The following is a 13,386-nucleotide window of genomic DNA, read 5'->3' on the forward strand; positions in this document are numbered from 1 at the left end:
GGAAGTGAGTTTGTAGGGAAAGTTATGAAGAATGTGTGTGCAGGCCTGGGAATTGTACAGAAATTCCACAGTGCGAATCACCCACAGTCAGCAGGTTTGGTGGAAGGGTACAATGGCACCCTGAAATTGAAACTTGCGAAAATTCAAGCTTCCACTGGTCTCTCTTGGCCAGACGCACTGCCTCTAGCTTTACTGTCCACCAGAGCGACTGTACACTCTCGAGTAGGGCTTAGCCCATATGAGATTGTGTTCGGCCGCCCTGCTAATGTTTGGGGAGTCCCTAGGCCAAAGGAATTTAGACAAATAGAATACCCAATGTTGATTGATTACCTTTATGATCTGACTGCTAAACTGAACCTTTCTAAGCGGATTACTGGCGCAGAGTCACCCTTACCTGTTCCTGGCAGCTGCACTGGGACGGTCACGCTGTTGGTCTCCCCTGCCGCCGACGGAGTTCACGGCCGCAGTTGGGGGAGACTACAGCTCCCAGCAGGCTTAGCGCCACCACCACCGGACATCCGCCTACTTTCGCGCCCGGAGGCGCTCAAAAAGGAGAGGCTCCCTCCGCGTCGCGGGACGCGCGCGGGCGGCGCCGGGCTAAGCCCGGGCAAAGGGCGGGCCCTCTGAGGTCCTCAGAGGTCAACAGTGGTCGGGCGGGCCACCCATCTAAGCCGTAGACAGGTGAGAGAAGTGACATGGCTACAAGGGGGAAGCGCTCTGCCATCCAAAGTGGTGGCCCAGATGCGGCACATACGGGTATACCATTAACTTTGGAAAGTATGCTGGACAATGCTTTTAACATGGTTGCCAATGAAATTGCGAGTACGGAGAGACGGATGTCACTGGAACTCTTGCGCGTACACCCTGAGCCCAGGGACCCAAGTGTAGTTCACACTGTACCATTATCTCCAACCGTTATAGTGTCTAAATCCAATGTGCTCAACCCACCATCTATCACACTTGAGGAGGAAAGTGATACTATTATCCTTGAATCCCAGCTTGACACCACTGAATATGTTCCTATCCCTCATATATCCCCGAAAGCCAAACCTGCTGGAGGAAAAAGGAAAAGAGGCCCCCCAAAATCTTTAAACAACAAAAGGAAACCAGCTCCATATAATAAGGGCCAACCCACACCGCAGAGTATGTGGACTAGAGGGAAGCAAAAAACAATAGGGGTCAGCAGTGCTACGACCGATGAAGTGCAACTGGTTGAAGGACCTCTGGACACTACTCCTCCCAGTAACGGTATAAACTGCACTTACACACAGACTGAGCCAGCTAGCGAAAATACTCCAGTAACGAAATCAAATGCTAACATTTTGGAAACCATTGTAGATACCGTTTTTAAACAGTTAGAATGTCAAATGATCAAACAGTTTAATAATATTTTTAAAAGATTGGACCGTATTGAAACAATGATTAAAAATGAGGATGTTAAGAGGAAGGGGGCTATCAGTCTTGATCTAATAAGGGGTGAGCGCTTTTTGAAGGATGTAGAAAATGTTAACAAAGGCATATTAAGTGATGTGCGAAAATCCCCCAGAAATGTCACCACAGCAAATATTGTGACGAACAGCATTAGTGACGGGAGAAATCACACTTCAAAAAACCTCCAGCACACCCAGGTCACAGCCAAAGAACCAATATGCCCCAATACTATTGCCACTAATATGCCTAAGGATGCTCCCACCCTCCACACGACAGGAAGGAAGACACCTACTAACACTGCATCTGATATGGGTCAACTAATTAATACAAGGCCAATAACGCACTCAGGGCCTGTCCTTAACCTGCCCCCTGACGCCTGCCCTTATGTGATAATTCTGGCAGGAGTCCCTCAGTTAAGGGAGGGACAGAGCGAGACATGGATGCAGCTTAACAATAAATGCATAGACTGGCTATCTAAACACAAAGGGGTAGGACCTAATATCATGAGAGAAATTTTGACTACACGACGGGTAAGCTGGGTTGGGCCTCTACCAAAGAACATAGAAGGGGATTGTATTGTCATCAACTTCAGAAATCCCCCTACAGTTAAATTTATTCTTGGTAGTACCAATATATGTTTTTCTCCGCCCACTGATATAACCTCCTTGCCTTTGGGCTACTTTTACAGACCTCATTATAGACCTCTCAGTTCCACCTTTTCGCCTTTTCCCTTACATAATAGGTATAGTGCCCTGTCTGATCTGGGCACTCTGGACTGACCATCAACTACCCTGTCAGATTCAGCAAATAAGAACTATTCTAAAATACCCAGGCCAGCAGGGGATTCTCCTATTGATTTAAATACAGTGATTGCTAACGATGATAAGATGCCTAAGAATAATAGCTATGTTTCTACTCCGGTATCCCAGACTAACAATTTGGCTATCCTAAGCTGGAATATAGCAGGTTTAAATGCTAAAGTCACAAACAGCGATTGGGTGGACTGGGTTTCCAAATTCGATATTTTAATGTTTCAAGAAACCTGGTGTACCACTCCTTTACTTTTTGATGGTTTCTGTTGTTTTAATCAAATTGCTTCCATACCTGCTTTAGGTAGACCCAGTGGAGGACTATCAACATGGGTTAAAATAGGTGCCGATGTCATAATTGAACCACTGGAAACAAACAATAGAAACTTCCAGGCATTGCTTTATATTAGCAGTGTTAGAATATGTTTTGTAAATTTTTATAACAACGATTTTAAAACACATCCCAATATAAATTTTATAGAGCTGTTCAATTTTATTGACGACATTACTGAAAGACAAATGTGTGGTAAACTTGACGGGTTATGTGTTGGAGGTGACTTTAATGCACACATCCACCGTCAAACTCCTCCCTGTAAAAGAGGCAAAGAACTATCTAACCTCTTGGCCTCGAGGGATTTAATTAATGTAATGGAAAAAGTAAATACCATGGAAAAACTCTGCCCTGTGGCCACCTACATTGGACATGGGAGCGCTTCCACAATTGACTACGTACTCATGAGCCCTATGTTGGCGGACCTTTTATTAGAGGCCTCAGTAGTCAGGTGTATTTATAGCGACCACTACCCCATTCTATCCACTCTCAAACTTCCCCACAAAAGGCTAAAGCGGAAGGAAATAGGGGCAAAAAATCTAGCCGTGTCGACAGATAGGCTAAGGGTGGTCTGGAGGGGGATTAATAATAAGGGGGTACTAGCCCAGGTTATAAAATCTCACCCTGGACTAGTCTTCACCTGCCTGTCATCCGACCACCCTGATTATGCGATAGTGGAAGCATTCACCGAATTGTGCAAGACTATAAAGAAGGAGATATCCAAGCCAGTCCTAAACAATACTAATATTACACCCAGATGGTTTGACAACTCTTGCTCTAGAGCAAATAGAGATTTGAGAGCTGCCTTAAAGACCGATCCACCTGATCAGCTTTTGGTGAGGACCTTGAGGTCTAGTTACAAACGTGCTTTAAAAACACGATCCAATGAGCTTCTAAAAACCCACTGGGAATCACTTGTAAAAACAGCAGCAACAAAGGATATCGCCGGGTTTTGGAGAGAGGTCAAGAATTTGAAATTATTTGGCTCTAATATCACTCCCATAACTTGTAGCATATCAGGGGATGCATGGGTGAAGCATTTTACAAATATTTACATGGCATCGACCCCCCCTATTGAAAACTGTCAATCATTTAAGTTTCCGCATATTTCAATAACGGAAGTAGAGGACGCAATTCTTCAAAGCGCCGGAAACAAAGCGCCAGGGCCTGATGGAGTATCCATTGATTTAATAAAATCAGAGCCTGATTTGTGGTCCCCACTTTTGTGTAATGTTTTTAACAATTTATCCTCCACCTCATTGCCTGATTCTTGGTCCAATAGCACCATCGTACCAATCTTTAAAAAAGGGGATAGATCTGACCCTGGGAGTTACCGCCCGATATCATTAATTGACAATACATTGAAGATTCTGGGCAGGGTCATTTTTAATAAGATTAACATCTGGTCCGAAGAAAACAAAATTTTACATCCATGCCAGCTAGGCTTTAGAAGCAACGTAGGGACGGTTGAGCAGTGCCTGAACCTAAACTTAGTCTTAGATAAATACACTATAGCTAAAAAATCCCCACTTTATCTAGGTTTTATGGACCTAAGCTCCGCCTTTGACTTTGTCAACCGGTCACGCCTATGGACAGCCTTGCTGAGGTATGGTTTGGATGTATCTCTGGTCCACTTTTTGGCCCACTTACACAGTGATTTAAAAGCTTGTGTCCGTATTAACAATGATGGTGAAGTTTCGGGCGAGATTTTAATTGGCAGGGGTGTTAGACAAGGTTGTGTTCTGGCTCCCCTGCTTTTTATTCTATATATAAATGAATTAAGTATATCTCTGGATAAATTGACTCTTGACGTTCCGCTCGTTAATGGCAAACCTCTCCCTGTATTGCTTTATGCCGACGACGCGGTACTCTTAGGTCGTACACCTAATGCACTTCGCACTTTAATATCAGGCTTTGTTTCCTATATGGCCGATCTTGACTTATGCACAAATTTCAAAAAATCTTACATTATGTCTTGCGGGCCTAAGAAACATAAAATCAGCCATATTACGTCAGGGAATAACGTCCTAAACAGCACTAGCACTTTCCCTTATTTAGGTTTGTTGTTTTCTGACTTCGGATCCTGGCAACCACATGTTGCCAGAGGGAGGAATAAATTGGGTAAAGCCATCAATTCTATAATCACCTTACGCCAACCAAAGCATACCGAAGTCACTCTGTCACTTCTACAAATTTATAAAACGCAGTGCGTCCCTACAGGAACCTATGGCGCTGAGGTGTGGGGATACTCGAGCTGCACGAACATCCAGATTGAAGAAAATAGGTTCTGTAGGAAGGTACTGGGGGGCGTTATCTCAGCACCATCTTACGTGTGCCACAGAGAACTGAACCTTCCATATATAGAGGACTTTATAAAATCCAGACCTGCCCTGTTTTGGTTAAAAATTTGGTGTAACCCAGCAGCCTCGTTGACTCGTGATATAATTTTAGACTGCCTAAAAAGTGAGCGAGCTAAATACATTCCCTGGCTCAATGCGGTTCAGTCGAGCCTTCTAAGCGTAGATATGGGGCATCTTTTCTTAGCACCCGAAACAATCAATGTATCACATAGGACCATAGTGAAAAAGGCCTTATTTGATTTGTATCGAGTGAACAGAGAAAAAATTGAATTTACAAAGCCAGTAATTATTGGGTACATATCACTACAATTATCATGTACTAAGCCATCTAACATGCCCCAAGGCTACCTACGCAAGAAACTGGGCAGATGGAATCGAAGTTTGCTGTTTAGATTTAGGGACGGGAGCGTGGTAAACTTACTCTGCTTCCCCCTAGGCTACACTCATAACTTGGGGAGTCTACTCTGCCCATGTAACCAGGGTGGAAAGCAAAGTTTGTTGCATTTTACACTGTTCTGTGGCTTTTATGCAAAATATACCAAACACTTCCTAATCCCTTATTTGAGAGCTAATGCCCTGACGGATTTTAATGAGGCCTTTAGAGTTTTACGGATGCTAAGTACCGACGATGTAATTTACAGAGTCAATTACTTTCTTCAGACTGCTGTCCGTTCTCGTGCCTCCATGACTATGACTTGAAGTGTGTTGAGTATTCTGTCAAGTTAATCAACTTTTGTTCATTGGGTGTACTTTTAGATACGTTGTTTTTAAGACTAGTTTTTATCAATGTCTTAGGATGTTTTATTGTCTGCACATTGCATATTTGCACATTTGATGTATATTAGATACATTGCTTTTTAAAAAATGTCTTATTATTTATTGGGATTGTTTTTAATGCTTTTAATAGATGTATCTTCTGGAAGTCTCTGACGTGTATTGACCTAGAACTATCTTTATAGTATTTGTGTTTCTGAATCTGCACTTATTTGCCTGTGTTTAAGAATGTCTGCTGTATTGTGTATGTACTTTTATGGATGTTTTGTTTATATCCGAATAAAGATCATTTGAATTGAATTTGAATTGAGCCTTATTCATCAACAGGTATTCGAATCTCTGCCTAAACTGCCGGAGAGTCCAGGCCATACGTTGAAACCCGGGGACCAGGTGGTGGTGCGGAACTTTGAACGCACCCGAAACCTTCAGCCAAGATTCGTAGGCCCGTTCCAGGTCCTCCTTGTAACCAGAACTGCAGTACGCCTGGCCGGCAGGAAAAACTGGGTGCATGCCAGCCACACAAAGCGTGTCCCTCTTCCACTTCCCTATGACAACTGGGTTAGACGAGGAATTGGTGTATCCGAGACAGAACCTGTTCCTAGGCACATTCCTTTCAGCGATGCAGAGTACCTAACGGACCACCCACGAACTGAAACACAGAACTTTGACACTTCAGCAGAAACCGTTCCTTTGAATCCTGAACCAAGTATTGCACAAAGTGAACACTTGTCATCTGTGGAGTCGAACACTTCTGCACCTGTGGACCAGCTATTTCAAGACCAAACAAGACCTGGAAAATACAGATACAATCTACGTTCTCATGTGATAAACTGATGACATTGCATTAAGTACATTTTTTTGTTTGAAAACTGTAAAACTGTTTTGATCGCATTGCATCCGTACAATCAGGAAGTTTGCTTTTATTTTTGCTATCCTCTTACCTTGCCGTCTGGGTTACCGTAGGGTCGTAACGTGTGCCTTGTTTTAATTTACAGGGAATCAGACATTAGGTCGGTTTCTTCTGTTTGTCTTGGGAACTCCCAGGATAGACAGAGGTAAGTTTCTAACAGGTACAAACCATCCGTTGCGAACGGTTGTAGAAGATGGAGCTTCCTGAATTACGACGGGTTAAAGTCATAAATGTGCACAAGACAAAATTATATGACATACTGTATAGTAAATGTTTCCTAATGCAATGTGCTTTAACACTTCTGATTGTTTTTATAACTCTGGTAGGCGGAATTATTTTTGGTATTCAATTGATCTTTGCACCTGTTACGTCTACAGTATCTCCCCATATTTCTGTTTCCCCAACTATTGGTACTATTCACTCTTTCCACCCTTTTCCTGCTCACGAGCAAGCTCGACGCTCTGAGTTCATAAATAACACTTTCATTCAGCTCTTGCACCAACATCAACTAGTGGTTAACACAACAAACTGCTGGGTATGTGGCCTGATACCACATACCATGGACAAGGGCATCCCTTATTTGGTTCTGCCTTTCAGTTATAATGGATCATTCTGGGCATTTCAGACCATGTTCGCCTATGCTCTAGAGACCTACCCTCCACGACCTCCGCGTTCCACCCGGTATAACTCTGCTAATAGAGCCTTGGTAAAGGGAATCACTGACATGGTGAGAGATGTCAATAATACTCCGTACATTCCCAAGGATGAGTTGCGAGTTTACATGGGGTGGAACATTACAGAATATGGCATTACTCTGGGCGAGAACAAACGTAAGAGCTCAACTCCGATCTGGGTCGTACCCCACCAAGGTCAGGTCTGTTTGCAAGGGAATGGGAGGAATCCGAAAGCTCGACTGGGGAAGAGTGACTGTATTGAAACATACGTGTTCCCGTCACAATCTTCCCCTGCATTCTTAGCCGCTAAGGGTACCTATTTTGTTTGTCAAGACAGAGCATATACATGGCTGCCCGCTGACTTCTCAGGCTCATGTTATATCGCTCGACTGTTACCTCCGACATACACTGCTGCACCGGACTATCACAAAACGAGAGTTGTGAGAGGTGTATTCAGTAAAGAAGATACTGCTGGCCAAGAAGCAGGAGACTTTTTCAAAGGTTACCTTCCGTTCTGGGGGCCTATGGTCAACAGTAGAAACCTGCGTCAACTAACACGAGTAGTTGAATCCACCATTACCGAAACTGCGGGTGCCCTTAGTAACCTAACGGCTGAGCTTCAAGCGGATCGCCTTATGACGTTACAGAACCGTATGGTTCTTGATGTGTTACTTGCAGATCGAGGCGGGGTATGCAAAATGATCCAATCAAGTTGCTGCGTTTTTATCCCAGATAATGCGCCAACAGTATACAAGGCCATCTCTAAGTTACACACAATTTCCGACTCCATTCATGTAGAGGAAGGTGACTGGTCACTTATGGGATGGTTCTGGAACCTGTTATCTGCATGGGGGTGGAAGGTTCTAATGGTCATTGGTGTTACGTTGGTATTTCTATTCTCGTGCTGTCTTATTATTCAGTGTGGCCCTGCCTTATGTAGCGTTTGTGTTTCATCATGCGTAAGAAGACCACCTGTTTTCAAAGATACGCCACGGGCTAGAGTAATGCTACAACAACATATCAGTGACCTGATGAACATAGAACTGGACTCTGACATAGAGTGAGTAATTGCCTATGTAAGGGCAAAAGGACGGTCTGAGGTTCTGTAGCAATCCGAACCCGTGAATTCGGTATCATAGTACTGACACGATTTTGGTACCAATGAACCGCAAATGATCCATTGTATACGTGACAGTGTTTTCGCTGCGCAACTAGCATGAATTCACTGGAAAATAGGGCATTCTCTCGTAAACGCCATGGCATCCATTTTAGTTACGGCATCCATCTTGTTTCTTGCCCTCACATAGTCAATGAACGGACGATGACCCCGGCAAGATCACCTTGTTAAGGACACGTAAGCTCGAGTCCGAGAAAGGCTGACGCTACATGACTCGGCAGAATCAAGCTGCCTCCCTTGCCTGAGGCCAGTCCTGCTATACTGGTTCTCGTGTCCGTTGTCCTGACTGAAAGACCAAAGACGATTGCCCTGCCCGTTTATGATCCATAAACACCTCTTATCCTACATTTCAATCCTTTTGCACCTGGCACTGCTCCTTTCCTTCTGGGCTTTTACAATGGGGAGGTTACGATTTTTATGGTGGGGAGGATCGGGCGAAGAATGAAAAACTGTCGAGAGGACCTGATCGAATACCGAAAACCTACAACTAATCATTGTTTGATATTTATTTATTGTCTGTTTGGGATACCGGGTTGGGCATGAGAAATATTTGTGTAATGTTGCCCCGAGACATTTTTCTTGTATTTAAGATGCGACCCACTTAATGCAAATTGAACAGTCTCGTAGATTCTGCCTCTGTGTGGTTCCTATGATTTCTGTGTCCCTGCAGTAAATAAACCTTGGTCTTTGACGCCGCCATCGAGAAGCCCGTGTCTCTGTTTATTTGTGCACCGAGACAGGAGGAACTCAGGGGTCTTTGGGTGTTGTTTCCCTGACACCTCTGGACTCTTAAAAGTCCAGAACCTCACCCTGGTTGAGACATGGGGACTGAGAGTGGTCGCCTACACTGACGACACTCAGCAGGGGTTCTCTTTCAAAGAGCACTCAGAGGCTGCCTTTGTCAACTTCAAGCAATGCCTGAATAACATCTCCACCTGGATGACTGAAAATTGCTCAATGCTTAACGCCGAGAAAACAGAGGTCTTATTCTTCAGCCAGTAGGCACCTCCACCGTCTGAGCTATGGTGGCCCTCAGAGATAAACCCACCACCCAACCCGGTGGACTTAGCCAGAAATCTGAGTTTTAAATTTGACAATGACCTCTCTTGTAAGATTCAGGTTCGCCATGTCTCATCTTTATACTTCTGGAAGTTAAGAGCTTTGAGAAAATTCTTACACTTTCTTCCGGAGGACTGCAGGAGGACAATGGTCCATACATTTGTCACGTCTCAGCTGGACTACTCGAACAGTCTCTATCTAGGACTTATTTGGTCCGCAGGCTGCAGATAATACAAAAGGCCGCGGCCAGATTAATTAGGAATGCACCATTCCGCCATCACATTTCCCCACATTTGTGGCACCTCCATTGGCTGCCTGTCAATAGGAGGATAGAGTTCAAGGTGCTCATTTTTGTCTACAGAGCCTCCAGGGATCAGGGCCCAGGCCATCTGAGGCAAAGACTGTAAAGATACCATCAAGGTTCTGAGATCAAACCATCTTCAACTGCTCAGGGTCCCTCGCTTCCTTAAGGCCAGGATAGGCGGCAGAGCATTTGCGTTGAGAACTGTGAAACTCTGGATTGCTATGCCCCTCATCTCTGCATGATGGAGCCGGAACAGGACTTTAGGAGGGCACTAAAAACTTGCCTTTTAACCTTCCGTAGAACAATTTTCCTGTTTTCCCTCACTGTGAATCTGCAACCCAGCGCCGTGACACCTCCGTGGGAGGTAGCCGTGCGCATTATAAACCACATTTATTTATTATTATAATGTTCATTTGGCATAACAGACACATGATAACCTTTACCTTTCTCCACTTAGAACTCCTATGACATCCTTAAGGTGCGGCATGAGTTGAGTAATTGCAGTTTGATGACACAGGGCAAATGTGGTATTTGAGATTTGCTTATTTCACTCAATTACCATTGACCCCTTATGCTTCTACCCTCACAGTAAACTGAAGCTTGACGCCTAAACGGTCTAAGAGGAAGGCCTCTTAGATGTAATAATTATTACAGAAGATGGAGGAAATTGAGGTGAAAAGTATAACCTTGTATGCAATTGTAGTACTTAAGAGTAGAGTAGAGTAATGAGTCTATGTAAGGTTTGGTGGAGCAGGAGACCCAGCTTAAATGTGTGGAGTCAAATTCCAACACGCATGTGATTCCCTTGCACAATTGAAAAGTGGAGAACCACCAAATTTCCTACTGTGGAACCTCTGCTGGCTTTGCTATCAGAAACCGTTGGCAAATAGCCGAACTGTCAAATGGCTATTGGCTTATGATTGCTCTGACTGGTGAAATAGTGTCTGCAATATACATTGAAAAGGCACATTTTATTACAGCTCTGTGATAGATCGCAATGTTAATCTTTTTTTATTTTCTGTCCCGTCGTCAACTTCACACATACCATGATGCATCAGCACATAGGCCGTGTAATATCCCATACCCATCTAAGCTGTATGTACTGAACTATACTCGATGTTATTCTAGGTGTACAACATTTGCCTTGTGTAGTAGGCCATCTGGTACACTAGACCAATCAGGTGTCAGACTTGTCCTTGTAAATATGTAAATACCTCTGTATGCATGTCTAACATATTACTGCAATTAACAATTTTCACTGTGTAATATGTACTGCATTTTACATATGAATGAATTGCTTATTCTCTCTATTTGCTGCCATATTATCATCTTTTTATAGTACCTAATCGCCAACTTGTATATCAAGGTTTGATTTTGTTTACCCTCCTTGTCCTGCTCTCTCCTCCTTGGCCCCTAGTCTTTCCTCGTGTCTTTCTTTTCTTCCTCTCTCCCCCTCACCACCTCTTTTTATTTTCCCTGTAATAATTGCATTTTGCAGATGGATTGGTGTTTCTAATAATAATTGTTCAGGTTCAATGGCAGTTACTGGCCCTATCAGAATTATGATCTCCTGGGCAAATCTATTTACTTTTATTTATTTATCTGAATTTTTTTATTAAAGGTTTTTTATATATATACAAACATTGTCTATCGGGTTCACCGCCTTTGGGTTACAAGGTATAGAGATTAGTATAAAAGTACCTTTTTTGTCGGGTCTCCCATTGGTGGCTATATTCTTATGAAGAAAAGAAAGGTCTTAAAGTGGGAATGTACAGGACAGATTGGAATAAGTCGAGGAGGATGATAGGACAGAAACAAACTGTATATATTCTCCTGGGTAGGTTGTTTGTTCTAGTTCTTGAAATGTCTCTTGATCAGAGCTGTTTCTTATGGTGGCTCATAAGGGACTAGCGCCTTGTCCAGAACTTCCCACAGGCCTCTGGAAGTCGACTTCCACGGGGAGTATTGCATTGCCAGGTTATCTTCTCCCCCTAAGGTGGATGACCCAGTTGAGCCAACTCTTGTAGGATGTTTTTGAGGAATCTTTCCAGTTCGTTAGCACCAGTTTGATCGCTGCTGTCAGAAGTAGGTCCAAAAGTTCTCTCTCTCCCTCTGTGGGGAGGCCTGTTCCAATGAACTCTGTGATGAGTGAGGCGAAGTTCCTTGTGATCTTGCACTTAAAAACATTGTCTATAAAGTCCATCACCTTTTCCCCAAAAATCTTGAGCATTGGAAGATCAGGTGCTCCAGCTCCCCCCTCCCCATGTTGCAGTTCCAGCAGATTGGGCTATCTCTAAGGCCTAATGTGTGTAGTCGGGCTGGAGTCCAGAATGTTTTGTGTATGAGCCATAGTTTGGTTTGTGCTAGAACTGGGGTGATTTTATTTCGGGTGGCCGAGGCCCATTCCTTTCCCCACTCCTGTTCATTTAGCGGGGGTTGTATAAGTGTATCCCAGTATCCCTTTGTTTTATTGTAGAGTTTGGACTTGAGGGGGCGTAGTGTTTTGTATATTTTAGATGCTTGGTGGCCTAGTTTATTTATGTTTGCGTCGTATTGAAAGATCGAGGACGTGGTGTCTGTTATTATTGATTTTGTTATGGCTGTCTTTATCTTTAGGAAACTGTACAGATCTAGGTCTTCTAGATGGTGGGTTGTTTTCAGTTCAGAGAAAGTGATTGGTGTTGCTTTCCTTTCTAGTTGATGCGAGTGCGAGATGCCCTTCTCTGTCCATGTGTCAAATCTATGGGTTTTCCCTTTGTATTTGAAATTGTTATTCCCCCATAATGTTTCTGATTTTGAGCCTTTGATACTGACCTCCATTTTTTTGTCAAGTTTTAAAAGTGCTATTTTGGTATTTCTTAACATAATGTTGTTGGCGAGAGGGTATGTGTTAGTTGTTAGTAGTGCTAGTGGGTTCAGGTTGTTCAGAATGGCCTTGTCTGCCTGAAACCATACCGGTGTGTATTCTGGTGTCTGGTCTACCCACAGTGTGCCCTGTTTGGCAATGATAGCAAGTTGGAAGAGCTTGAAATCCGCTAGGTTCACCCCCCCTCCCTTGTATTTTTGGTAATCTTAGTTTTTTGATGCTAATCCTTGCTTGCTTATCTCTTCAAAGAAATTTGGTGCACATTTTATCTATCTTTTGGTGGAAGTCATCTGATAGGAAGATGGGGAGCATCCCCGATAGATAATTTACCAGAGGTGTGACCATCATTTTTAATGTTTCGATCCGTTCCCACCATGTCATAAATTTTGGTGACCAGTCTTCTAATTGTTTCTTTATCTTTATCGTTATAAGTTTCTCATTGTGCCGTATTGTGGATATTAGGTCGTTGCCAAATAAAATACCTAAGTATTTGATGTGGTTTGTCTGCCAGGCCAGTCCTGAGTCTCCCAGCACTTCTCTGGAACAGTATATATTTAGTGGCTTGCACTCAGACTTTTCATTATTGAGCTTGTACCCAGAGACTTCTGAGTATTCTTTTATCGTGGCCATTAGCGCTTTTATTGATGTCTTTATCAGAATGTCGTCTGCGTAGGCTGCCAGTTTTATGGTC

This window comes from Triturus cristatus, chromosome 8 (genome assembly GCF_964204655.1).
Source record: "Triturus cristatus chromosome 8, aTriCri1.1, whole genome shotgun sequence".
Taxonomy (NCBI): Eukaryota; Metazoa; Chordata; class Amphibia; order Caudata; family Salamandridae; genus Triturus; species Triturus cristatus.